Source organism: Mobula birostris, chromosome 1, assembly GCF_030028105.1.
Source record: "Mobula birostris isolate sMobBir1 chromosome 1, sMobBir1.hap1, whole genome shotgun sequence".
Taxonomy (NCBI): domain Eukaryota; kingdom Metazoa; phylum Chordata; class Chondrichthyes; order Myliobatiformes; family Myliobatidae; genus Mobula; species Mobula birostris.
The window spans coordinates 73,769,013-73,781,868 of NC_092370.1; positions in this window are offsets into that span (position 1 = coordinate 73,769,013).

The following is a 12,856-nucleotide window of genomic DNA, read 5'->3' on the forward strand; positions in this document are numbered from 1 at the left end:
CTCACTGTGGGAAGTCGGGAAAAATTTTCAAATGTTACACATTCAAGAATGTCTAGGGTGTGGTTATATGTCTTGGTTTACTGTTGAGAAGGGATTGCTTACTGTTTGGTTAGAAAAGGAGAGTGTTTTTTTTTCTACCAGAGAAAAATGCAAACTGAATTGGTAAAAATAATTTCCTATAATGTTAATGGGGTTTTGAATCCAATTAAAAGAAATAAGACTATGTCTAAATTGAAAAAAGAGAGGGCACAAATAGCTTTCCTCCAGGAAACACATATGAGCCAATCTGAACATGGAAAATTAAAAAGAATGGGCTTTAAGCATGTATTTCATTCATCATATAAATTGAGTCACAAAAGAGGGGTAGCTACTTTAATATCAAGTACTCTTAATTATGAACATATTTCAGAGACTAGAGACAAAGAAGGACGGTTCGTAAAAATCACAGGAAGAATAGAAGGTACAGAAATAACATTGCTGAATGTTTATGCTCCTCCAGGTTGTGAATGGTCATTTTATAGACACATTTTTGACCTAATGGTCAGTTCTCAAGGGGTAGTAATTTGTGGAGGGGATTTTAATATTAGATTAAATGCTATATTAGATTCTTCAAGAATAGTTACTCAGAATAAACCTCTGACTCGGAAAGTGAATTCATTGATGGAGGAGTTGGGAATTATAGATGTCTGGAGGGAATTACACCCGACTAGTAAAGATTATACATATTACTCTTTCCCTCATTCAGCCTATTCAAGGATAGACTATTTCTTTATCTTTAATACAGATAGACTCAGGATAAAAAACTGTAATATTGCAACAATTGACCTGTCGGATCATAGCCCAGTCTCTATGTCTCTAATCCTGGAAAGGAAAATGAGGAAAACACTATAGAGGCTAAACTCACATATACTCAATAACCCGAAAGTAATGGAGAGATTAAGGGGAGAAATCAAAGAATATCTAGACCTTAATGACACGGGAGAAACATCACCAGTGATCTTATGGGATACATTGAAAGCTGTACTGAGAGGGAAAATTATTTCTATTACCACTCACATGAAAAAAATCAATGCACAAAAATTAGCAGACCTTCAGGGAAAATTAAAACAACTTCAAGTTGTAGATAGCAACAAAAGTAATTCAAATCGAAAACAGGAAATTAGGAAATTGCAAAGTGAAATTGACGATATTTATACATTGGAAACTCAAAGAAATTTTCTTTTCCTGAAACAAAAGAATTATGAAGTAGGAGGTAAATCAGCTAGATTATTAGCATATAAATTACGAAAACAACAAGCAGACAATACAATTCATAAAATAAAGAATCCAAAGACAAAGCTTGTGGAGAGTACAATAGGGAAAATTCAAGAGAGTTTTGAAACATATTATCGAGAGCTGCACTCCCAACCCCAGGCCCCCAATGAGCCCTATATAGACAGTGTATTGAATTTTTTAGATCTACCTAAACTTACAGATTTACAAAATGAAAGTTTATTAGAACCAGTAACTGTCAAAGAACTGAAGGTGGCCATCTCTAGGTTAAAGGCTGGAAAGTCCCCAGGTTCTGATGGGTTTACCTCAGAGTGGTACAAGTCCCTGAAGACACAGTTAGCCCCATTACTACTTAACACCTTTAATTGGATCTTGCAGAGAGGAGAAACTCCACCTTCCTGGAGAGAAGCGATTATTTCAGTTATTCCTAAAGAGGGTAAAGATAAACTAGAATGTGGCAACTATCAGCCAATTAGTGTTCTTAACTTAGATTACAAACTATTTACATCTATATTAGCGTGCAGATTGGAAAAGTTTTTACCTGGCCTAATCCACTTAGACCAGACTGGATTTATTCAACCAAGACAAACACAGGACAACATAAGGAGAACTCTGTACATATTAGAACAGGTTAATAAGAACGAGACAGAGACAATGGTAGTAGGATTGGACGCTGAGAAAGCTTTTGATTCGGTTAGTTGGGCATTCCTATACAGAGTGTTAGGAAGATTCGGCTTTCAAGAAAAGTTTATTAAAGTAATTCAGACTCTATATGACAGCCCTACAGCCCGAATTAAGATAAATGGGGACCTCTCTGACTCCTTCATCTTAGAGAGAGGCACTAGACAGGGATGCCAAATTTCTCCTCTCCTCTTTGCGCTATATATCAAACCGCTTGCCCAACTAATAAGACAGAACGAAATCGTAAAAGGTATCAAGGTGGCAGGGATTGAACAGAAAGTGGCGTTATTCACAGATGATGTTTTGGTCTATCTGAGTGAACCAGAAAAATCATTTATAGGATTGTTTACACTGTTGGATGACTTTGGGAAAATATCAGGTTATAAAATAAATGTAAAGAAAACGCAGGTTATGTCCCTAAATTATACACCATCCAAAAAATTGCAGGATACATATGATCTTAAGTGGGAAGCTAAATCATTAAAATATTTAGGAATAACCCTGCCGAAGGATCTTTCAACACTGTCACAGGTAAATTATGGGCCATTAATCTCAGAGATAAAAGCAGATATGCATAGATGGAATCTTATCCCTTTTTTAAGTTTAAATTCAAGGATAAATACTATAAAAATGAATATTCTTCCTCGATTATTGTATCTTTTCCGTACTTTACCAGTGGAGGTGGATGATAATCAATTCAGGGAATGGGACAAATGGATTTCCCGCTTCATTTGGCAAGGAAAGAAACCTAGAATTCGATATAACACCTTACAGTTAGGGAAGGAAGGAGGAGGTATGGTTCTTCCTTGCCTGAGAAATTATTTTTATGCCTCACAGATAACCCCACTGTTATATTGGTGTAATAGGGAATATAAGGCTAGATGGAAGGAAATAGAATTTGGATTAGTTGACAGTTTTCCTCTTCAGGCCTCAATAGCTGACAAAGGATTGATGGCCCAGTTCGAAAAATTTTAAAACGCTTGGATAAATCTTACATTAAAAGTATGGCAGAAGGTGGTTAATTCATGTGGAATTAATAACATGTTAAAACTCTTTAGATGGTGTGCATATGATACCGAATTCCTTCCCAACAGAGGAGGTAAAAGATTTGAGCTATGGATAAAAAAGGTCTTACAACCTACCTCTCATTTATAGATAAAAGAGTATTACAAAGTTTCCAAATCCTGCAGGACAAACATGGCCGAGAACATAATGACTTTTTTAGGTACCTTCAAGTACGAAACTATGTTAACCAGAGTTGTAGATATACAGACCTATCAACAGTAGAATTAGAATTTTTCAAGATTCTGAATTCGGCTTGCAGTTCAATACCTAGTAAATCAGTTTCTCGATTATATAATGCACTCTCCCATGCTAAAAATGTAAATACACTGTATATTAAAGAGAAGTGGGAGAAAGAAGCGGGGTTGGTACTTTCAGAGGAGGCTTGGGAGAAAATCTGCAGCTTTCAATGGTCCTCGACTAATTCTTTGACTTGGAGAGAACATTGTTGGAAAAACATTATAAGATACTTCAAGACCCCATATCAGGAAAAATATAAAGATACAAATGTGATGTGTTGGAGAAGGTGTGGCTCCAAGGAGGCAAATCATTTTCATATTTTTTGGGATTGCCCTAAATTAAGTCTATTTTGGGAAGGTACTCATAGAACATTAGTTAAGGTACTTAGGTCGCAGATACCTCTGAACTTTGAGACGCTCTATTTGGGGCATGTATTGTTTCTTGAACAGAAGGAAGATATAAAGTTGCTGCAGGCCCTCTTAGCGGCAAGTAAGAAATCAATCACTAGAAAATGGCTAAATCCAATACCACCTACATTAGAAGAATGGTACGAAATTATCTTGGAAATATTTAAAATGGAAAAGTTGACTTACTCCCTGAGAACTCAAAAAGAAAAATTTTATCAAATCTGGAATAAATGGATTGAATATATAACCCCAATGCGAGCAGACTTTAGATGACTCTCCTAATGATTTATACTGCTCTTCTCATCAACACAGTAATATTGCTAACGTAAGCACCCCTAGTCTAAATGTTTGTTTTTTTTTGTTTTCTTTTGGAAAATAGAGAATTAACACAAGTAAAGGGAAAGATTTGGGAAAGGGATAAAAAAAATGAAAAAATTAAGTAAATAAGTACATAGGGATTGGATAATTATGTCTGCGGGCAGGAGCAAGCATGAACAAATTAGGATATAAACACCTACAATGGTTGATACATAGGCTTATATACAACATTTTGGACAGTGGAAATGGTCCAGAAGGGTTATATGGAAACTATTATTACCATTTTTCTTAACAACTAATTCCATTACTTAGCCTAATAGGTTAGATTTACCACAGTACATAATTATCTATTTAAATGTTTATTTTCCTTTTATATCATCTCAATGTGTACTTAAGAATGTATAAATAATTGTAGTTTTATACATATAAAATAATGGAAAAGGTTATATATGTGAAAAAAGTACATGATATTTGTGAATTCCTTATCCAAATAAAAATAAAATTAAAAAAAAAGGTCACAGATGATGTTCGGGAAGTTGAAGTCCTCCATGCCAACAACTTTATTGTTTTTACACCTTTTCTAACCTGCCTGCATATCTGTTCCTCAACATCCTGATAGCTATTGGGGGCTTGTAATATAATCCCATCAGAATGACTGCACCCTTCATATTTTTTAGTTTTACCCATGTAGACTCAGTGGAAGGGCCTTCCATTATGTCCACTGAGTGGAGCTGTGATATTGTTCCCGATTAGAAGTGCAACTCCCACACTGCTTTTACGTCCCTCTCTTTTATTTTCAAAAACATCGAAAGCCAGGAACATTAAGCACACGTTCCTGTTGCTCTCAACCAAATCTCTATAATAACCACAACAGCATTGTTCCAAGTACTGCACCATGATCTGAGTTCACCACCTTTGCCCATAATACTCCATGCATTAAAATATACACACTTCAAAATGTCCATCCCATTGCACCTATTACTTTGCTCCTGCCTGCATTTACTGGCCCCGATATCTACCTTCCTTTGAATCCCTCCACTTTCTGACCTGGTGCTCTGGTTTCCGTCCCCCTGCCAAGCTAGTTTAAACCCTCTCGAGTTGCACGAGCAAACCTCCTGGCCAGGATATTGGTTCTCCTCTATTTTAGGTGCAACCCATCCCTCTAGTACAGGTCACCCCTATCCCAGAAAATGTTCCAATTATTCAAGAACCTGAAATCCTGCCCCCCGCACCAGTTCCTCAGCCATTTATCTGTACTATCATCCTATTCCTGCCCTGACAAGCAGGTGGCACTGGAAGTGATCCAGAGATTACTATCTTTGAGGTCTTGCTCTTTAGCCTCTTCACTAACTCCCTATACTCACTATGCAGAACCTCTTCTACTTATGTCATCGGTGCCAATGTGCACCACAACCTCTGGCTGATTACCCTCCCTCTTGAGAATATTCTGCAGCTGCTCTGAGACATCTGTGACCTAGCACTTGGGAGGAAACTCACCAACCTGGTGTCTCTTTTGTGGTCACAGAATCTCCTGTCCATCCCCCTAACTGTCAAGTCTCCTATCACTATCACTCGACCAGACCTCACCCTTCCCTGCTCGGAGCCAACAGTGCCACTGGCCTGGCTGCTGAGTCCTGATAGGTCCCCACTGCCAACCACAGCAGTATCCAAAGGGGTATACTTGTTGATGAAGGAAATGGCCACGGTGAACCCTGAATTAACTGCTTAATCCCCTTACTTCTTCTGGTGGTCACCCATCTACTCTCTGAAGCCTAATCTCTGGGTGTGACCACCTCAGTAAAAATTTCATCTATGAGGTTTTCAGCCTCCCAGATGAACCTGAGTACATTCAACTTAGCTTCAGTTCCAGTCAGGCAGGAGATGAAGTTGGGTGCATTTCCTGGAGACTGTTAAGTACCTTGAAGTCCCACTTCTCACAGGAGGAGTATCCCACCACCTTAAACATCCTGCCTGCACTGCAGGTGGATTTTTGGTCATATAATCCCCTGCTGAAATCTGGAGGAAAACACACAGACGGTGCAGAGGGGGATCACAAAGTCAAGGAAAGAGGACCGGGTCAAGACAACGGAGACTTATGGAGAAGAGTTCGGTGGGTAATAAAATGGACGAGTTCATGGCGCTAGCCAGGCGTCAGAGAACATTTCGGGAGTGCAGTGTTATGTGTTTCACTGGAACGGGGCTGCATGAGGACATACCCGATCAAAACTTCTCCATGGACGGCTTTCAGACCGTTCCAGCTGCCCGGAAGTGCACTGAGAGTGGTAAGCGTAAAGGAGTTGGGTGCTTACTGTTCTGGTTAACAACAGACGGTGCAATCCAGGTCATATTACGATCGAGGAACGTGTTTGTAGACCGGATATTGAACTTTTTACTGTTGGAATTCGGCGACATTCCACCGAGATACAACACTGGGTGGCACGGGAGGTCGTTCCTGCCTGTGGCCGTCGAACTTGCAGCTCCTCCCATGGAGGGTCAGACACCCTGAGCCAATAGTCTGGTCCTGGACTTATTTTCCATCTGGCATAGTTTGCATTTTGTTGTTTGATTGTTTGTGATTTTTGTATGCTCTATTCTTGGTTGGTGCGGCTGTAACGAAATCCAATTTCCCTCAGGATCAATAAATTATATCTATTTATCTATCTATCTATCTAATGAAGCCAGAAAGGAGCTTAAGAAGGGACATAGGATAGCTGGAAAGGTCTGTGAGAAGGCCTTAGTGAATGGGATTAAGGAAAATTCTAAGGCCGTCTACACGTACATGAAGAACTGGAGGATGTCTAGAGCTTAGGGATAAAAGGGGAAACCTGTGACAGAAGAGGTTTCGGAGGTCTTTAATGAATACTTCAAAGGAGAAGAACTGTGATGAATCTGAAGTCAACCTAGAACAGGCTACATGTGCTGGAGCATGTTGAGGTAGCATTAGAGCTTCTGAAAGACATTAGAATAGTTAAGTCTCCAGGACTGGAGAAGAAATATCCCTTATTTCTACAGGATGTGAGGGAAAAGATTGCTGGGGTATTAGCAATGATCTTTATGTCTTCCATGACCACAGGATAGAACCAGAGTAATGAAGAATGTTCCATTGTTCAAGAAAGGTTGCAGGGACAATCCTGGGAATTACAGACCACTGATTCTTATGTTAGTGGTGGGCAAACTATTGTGGAGGATTCTTAGTAACAGGATTAACAAGCATTTGGAGAAGTGCAGTCTTACTTGGGATATTGGCGAGGTTTTGTGAACAGCAGCTCAAGTGAGTTTTTTTTGAGGAAGTTACAACACAAATTGATGAAGATAGAGTAGTGGATGTGGTGTATATGGATTTTAGGAAGGATGACGAGGATTACGGGAGGTATAAATAGAGAGAAAAGCCAGCTCCTTTTTCCTAGGGCAGCAATGGCCAATACCAGAGGACTTCCATTCAGGTGAATAGATAAATATTTAGGGGATATGTCAGAGGTAGTTTTTATTTACACAAGCAGTGGTGGGCGCCTGGAACAAATTGCCATGGGTGGTGGTAGAAAATGATACAATAGGGACACAAACTTGAATCAGTGAGTGATTCTCAACAGCTCTGGCAGGGCTTGACTGCTGTCACCTCTTATAAAGTTAAATCAAGCTACATGGGCTTTTATCCCAGATGAACTACATGCCTTCTATGCTTTCTTTGGCTGTCAGAACTTGCAGGAACCATTGCGACAACCTCCAATGATCCGATGATTTCCGTCTCTGAAGCTGACATGTGAGCTGCCTTCAGGAGGGTGAATCCACTGAAGGCATTCAGACCAGGCGGAATACCTGGCCACGTACTAAAGATATGTGCTGATCAACTGGCTTGTGCTTTCACTGAGATCTTTAACCTCTTGCTTCAGCAGTGTGCGGTACCCACTGCTTCAAGTAGGCTTCAATTGTACCGATGCCCAAGAAGAGTGTGGTGAGCTGCCTCAATTGCTATCGCCCAGTTGCACTTACATCCACAGTGATGAAGTGTTTTGAGAGGTTGGTGATGAAACATATAGGCTCCTGCCTGAGAGGTGACTTGGATCCACTCCAATTTGCCTATTGGAGCAACAGGTCCACAGCAGATGGCATCTCATTGGCTCTTCACTCAATCCTAGAACATCTAGACAGAAAAGATGCATACATCAGTATGATCTTTATTGACTACAGCTCAGCATTCGATACCATCATTCCCTCAAAGCTAATTAATAAACTCCAAGACCTTGGCCTCAATATGTCCTTGTGCAATTGGATCCTGGATTTCCTTACATGTAGAACCCAGTCAGTTTGAATTGGCAACAACATCTTCTCCACCATCTCCATCAGCAGAGGTGCATCACAATGCTGTGTGCTCAGCCTCCTGCTCTACTCACTTTACACTTATGACTGTGTGGCTAAACACAGCTCCAAGTTTCCTGATGCCACCACGGTGTGGGCCAAATCAAAGGTGGTGATGAATCAGCATTAAGGAGGGAGATTGAAAATCTGGCTGAATGGTGCAATAATAACAACCTTTCACTCAATGTCAGCAAGACCAAGGAACTGATTATAAACATCAGGAGAGGGAAACCAAAGGTCCATGAGCCAGTCCTCAACAGAGGATCATAGCTGGAGAGGGTTAGCAACTTTAAATCCTTTGGTGTTATTATTTCAGAGGACCTATCCTGGGCCCAGCACGTAACTACAATTGTGGAGAAAGCACAGCAGCGTCTCTATTTCCTTAAGAATTTTGGCATGATATCTAAACTTTTGACAAACTTCTATAGAGGTACTGTGGACAGTATATTGATTGCCTGCATCACAGCCTGGTATGGAAACACCAATACCTTTGAATGGAAAATCTCATAGAAGGTAATGGATTCGACCAAGTACCTCACAGGTAAAGCCCTTCCAACCATTGAGCACATCTACATGAACCACAATCATTGGAAAGCAGCAACCATCATCAGGTTCCCCACCACCCAGGTCATGCTCTCTTCACTCTGCTTCCATTGGGTCGAAGGTACAAGAGCCTCCGAACTCGCACCACTAGGTTTAAGAACAGTTACTAGTCCTCAACCATCAGGCTCTTGAACAAAAGGGGATAATAACACTCAACTTCACTTGCTCCATCATTGAAATATTCCCACAACCAATGAATTCTCTTTCAATGAGTCTTTATCTCATGTTCTTGTTATTTATTGCTATTTATATTGGCATTTGCACAGTTTTCTTGTCTTCTGCACTCTGGTTGATCTTTCATTGATCTTGTTATAGTTACAATTCCATAGATTTGTTGAGTATGCCCACAAGGAAATGAACCTAAGGGTTGTCTGGTGACATCTATGTACTTTGATAATAAAATTTACTTTGAACTTTTAAAAGACTCTTACATTGGCACATGGATGTAAAAAAATGGAGGGTTGTGTACAGGTAAGGATTGGATTGAGCATGGAATATTGGCCGGCACAACGTCATGGGCCAAAGGGCCATACAGTGCTGTACTCCTCAATGTTCTTTGCTTTTCAAATCTTTTTATTATTTTTTTCCAAAATAACCACGAGTGCATCGAAGTAAACAATACTTACAATGTCGCAAGAAAAAAAAATTATATAAAGATTGAAAAAATTTTGTGATTAAAAAAAACCCTACTAAGCAAGAAAAGTGGGAAAAAAGAAAAATCCTATTAGGCGTTCAACCCTAGAGCCATGCGTCATACATAAAGCTTCTAAAGATAAACATCAAACCGCCAGCAAAAAAAACTACCAAAAAAAATTTACAATTAGATTGTGGAGAATCCGTCAATTAACTCAAATGATAATAACGAGCAAATGAACCCCATCTTTTCTCAAAATAAAAAATAGGTTCAAAGGTTTAACTTCTAATTTTCTCCAAACTAAGACATAGCATCACTTGAGAGAACCACTGTGACAAAGTGGGAGCCATTGTATCCTTCCACTTCAACAAAATGGCCCTCCTAGCTATCAATGTAACAAATGCAATAACATGTTGGTCAGACACAGAGATACCATGGATATTTTGGGGAAATATTCCGAAAAGCACAGTTAATTTGTTAGGTTGTAAATTAACTTTAAGCGCTTTAGAAATTGTCGAAAAAACTGACTTCCAGAACGGTTCCAGTATAGAACAAGACCAAAACATATGTGTCAATGTAGCTGTCTCAGTTTTACATCTATCACAATAACCATCAACATTAGGAAATATTTTAGACAAACTGTCCTTCATCAAATGGTAACGATGTACAATTTTAAATTGAATCAGTGAATGACTAGCACAGATCGAAGAAGAGTTAACCAGCTTCAGAATTCGCATCCAATCTTCAGTCATAAAAGTCAAATTGAGTTCCTTTTCCCAATTTTGTTCAATCTTAAATAAAGGTCACTTTTTCCATTGTAATAATAAATTATAACTTCTTCCAATGGAACCCTTCATCGAAGGGTTCATACTCATAATAGTATCTAACAGGTCAGCATCCAATATGTAAGGAAAATTACTTAAGTATTTTTGTAAGACATGTCTAAGTTGGAGATATCGTAAAAAGTATGAGTATGAAAGAGAATATTTATGAACTAATTGTTCAAAGGACATCAGTCTACCTTCTTTAAATGAATCCAAAAAAGAATTAATACCTTTATTTTTCCAAAGTAAAAAAATTAGATCACTCAATGAAGGCTTAAAAAAGTAGTTTCGATAAGTTTAACTACAAAGCTTAAATTCTTCTTCTATGTTCTACATGTATGCACATGTGTTGTAGTGTTCTCATGCAGTGTGTTAAAACTCTGACTAAACACCAAGTTAAACCGGAGCCAATGAAGACAGGGTCGTAGTAAGGTTAACCATTTACTGTTCACTCTTCCACATTAACATCGTATGGTGAAAACTGTTGATAAAAAAATACAAACATATACAGCGTCTGTTTCATTCTGGAGACAACGCGCGCTCTCTTCTTTTAGCGAGCGTCTCCAGCCGCCCCGAGTAACAAGCGAGGGATGTCCCGTCAAACCGCCGCCGGGCCTGAGCCCACCCCGCGTTTGAAATTGAAAAGCCGACACGCGCGCCACCTGAACCGCCGCTTCCTTAACAGAAACGGCGTTAATATTTTTACTTCAAATACTTCCATAGGAACTTACGGCATTGCTTCTGTAATGTTTCTTTGTGGGTAGACACGGAGCTCTTCACGATCATGCTGCACGCATGGCACCCGCCTTCTCACCTTCCCGAACCGGAGGTTACACATAAGACGCAGCGAAACCGGAGGTGACGTCATCACATGCCGCGATATACCATAGACAATGAATTTACCTTTGTTATACTGTAACATAATTATCAACCTTTAACTTTAACTAGAAAATAGTTACAAATAAATCATCTAAAGCATAGACCCAGCAAAGTCAAATAAATGCCTTAAGGGCAACACACTCCCTGCCTGACCTTTGTAAGGTCACTATAAACATGGTATAGAACTTCAGTCTCTCGATCAGTCTTTAGGTAGAAGTAGAACAACCTTTGTAACTGGTTTCAGGGTTTGTTGTAAAGATGTGAACCGGTTGACTGCCTGCTCTTTATTGTTTAGCAAGCGCTGGCATGGTACTCTGAATGGTAGTGGGGTGACCCAATTGTTTGCTTCGTCTCTAAAGACCTTTGTGTCCATTATTTTTAAGAAGATGGCATCTTCCACCGATGGAGCAAGTTTATTATCATGCTTAGTTTGAGCGAAGGCTGACTGTCCCAGTGTCTTCTCAGTTACTTTAATATGCTTGTGCCTTTCTTGTGCTTCCTTGATACACATAACACTTGTGGAAGGCTGAGGAATTGACTGGCAGCCACTCTCTAGCACATTAGTCTTGAGCGTGTTAACTGTCAGTTTGTGTACATTGCCAGGGCACACCTCCCCTATCACCACCCAGCCCAGATCCAGACGTTGGGCAAAGGGGGTGTTGTGTGGTCCATTGACCTGCTGCCTGACTTTGTGCACCCTAAGAACGTCTCTTCCGAGTAGCAGGAGTATTTCTGCTTCCGGATCCCGTTCTGGGATGTGGTTGGCAATGTGGTGGAGATGGAGCTGGTGTAGCACTGCGCTTGGTGTCAGAATCTCGGATCGGTTATTTAAGATTTCATTGCACTCTAAGAGTGGAGGGAGACTGATGACGACGTTGCCATCCAGTGACTCGAGCTGGAAGCCTTCTGCCTTCCTGCCATATGTTTCTGCAATGCCAGAGCAAGTTTTGAGGTAGTATGGGAATGGATTACCCTTTACGCTGAACAACTCAAAGAACTCTGGTCTCACTAGTGAGCGGTTGCTCTGGTCGTCCAGAATTACATAAGCCTTGAATGGCCTTGTCTTTAGCTCCCTTAGGGTATACCTTAGTGAGGCAGATCTTTGAGCAGGAACTGACTAACTGACCTGGACTGCAAACTTCTGCGCAGCTCGAGCTGACAATAATTGTGTCAGGGTGATGCTCTCCCTCCCCGCCATCCTCTTGAGGGAGTGGAGGAGCCTCGGCAGTTTGCGGTGACGGGCCGGGATGCATGGCTCCATCGTGATTACTGCTGTTACATTCTGAGCACTTTTCGGGGAACATACACTCTTCAGTGAGGTGGGAGGTAGAGAACAGCACTTAAAGCATATTATTTTTTCCTTGAGAAGGGCCTTTCTTTCGTCAAAGGGTTTGTTTCGAAACATTCTGCATTTTTTGAGGAGGTGGGGTTTGTTGTGCAATGGACAATTCTTGCTAGGGTCATCATTGATTGCAGAGACTTCGGTTTTATGCACTGAGACGGGTTTATTGATGACAAAATTGTTCGAAATGGGTTTGACTGGGTTGGTGTGAGTTGTGGTGCTACCTTGATTCATGAAG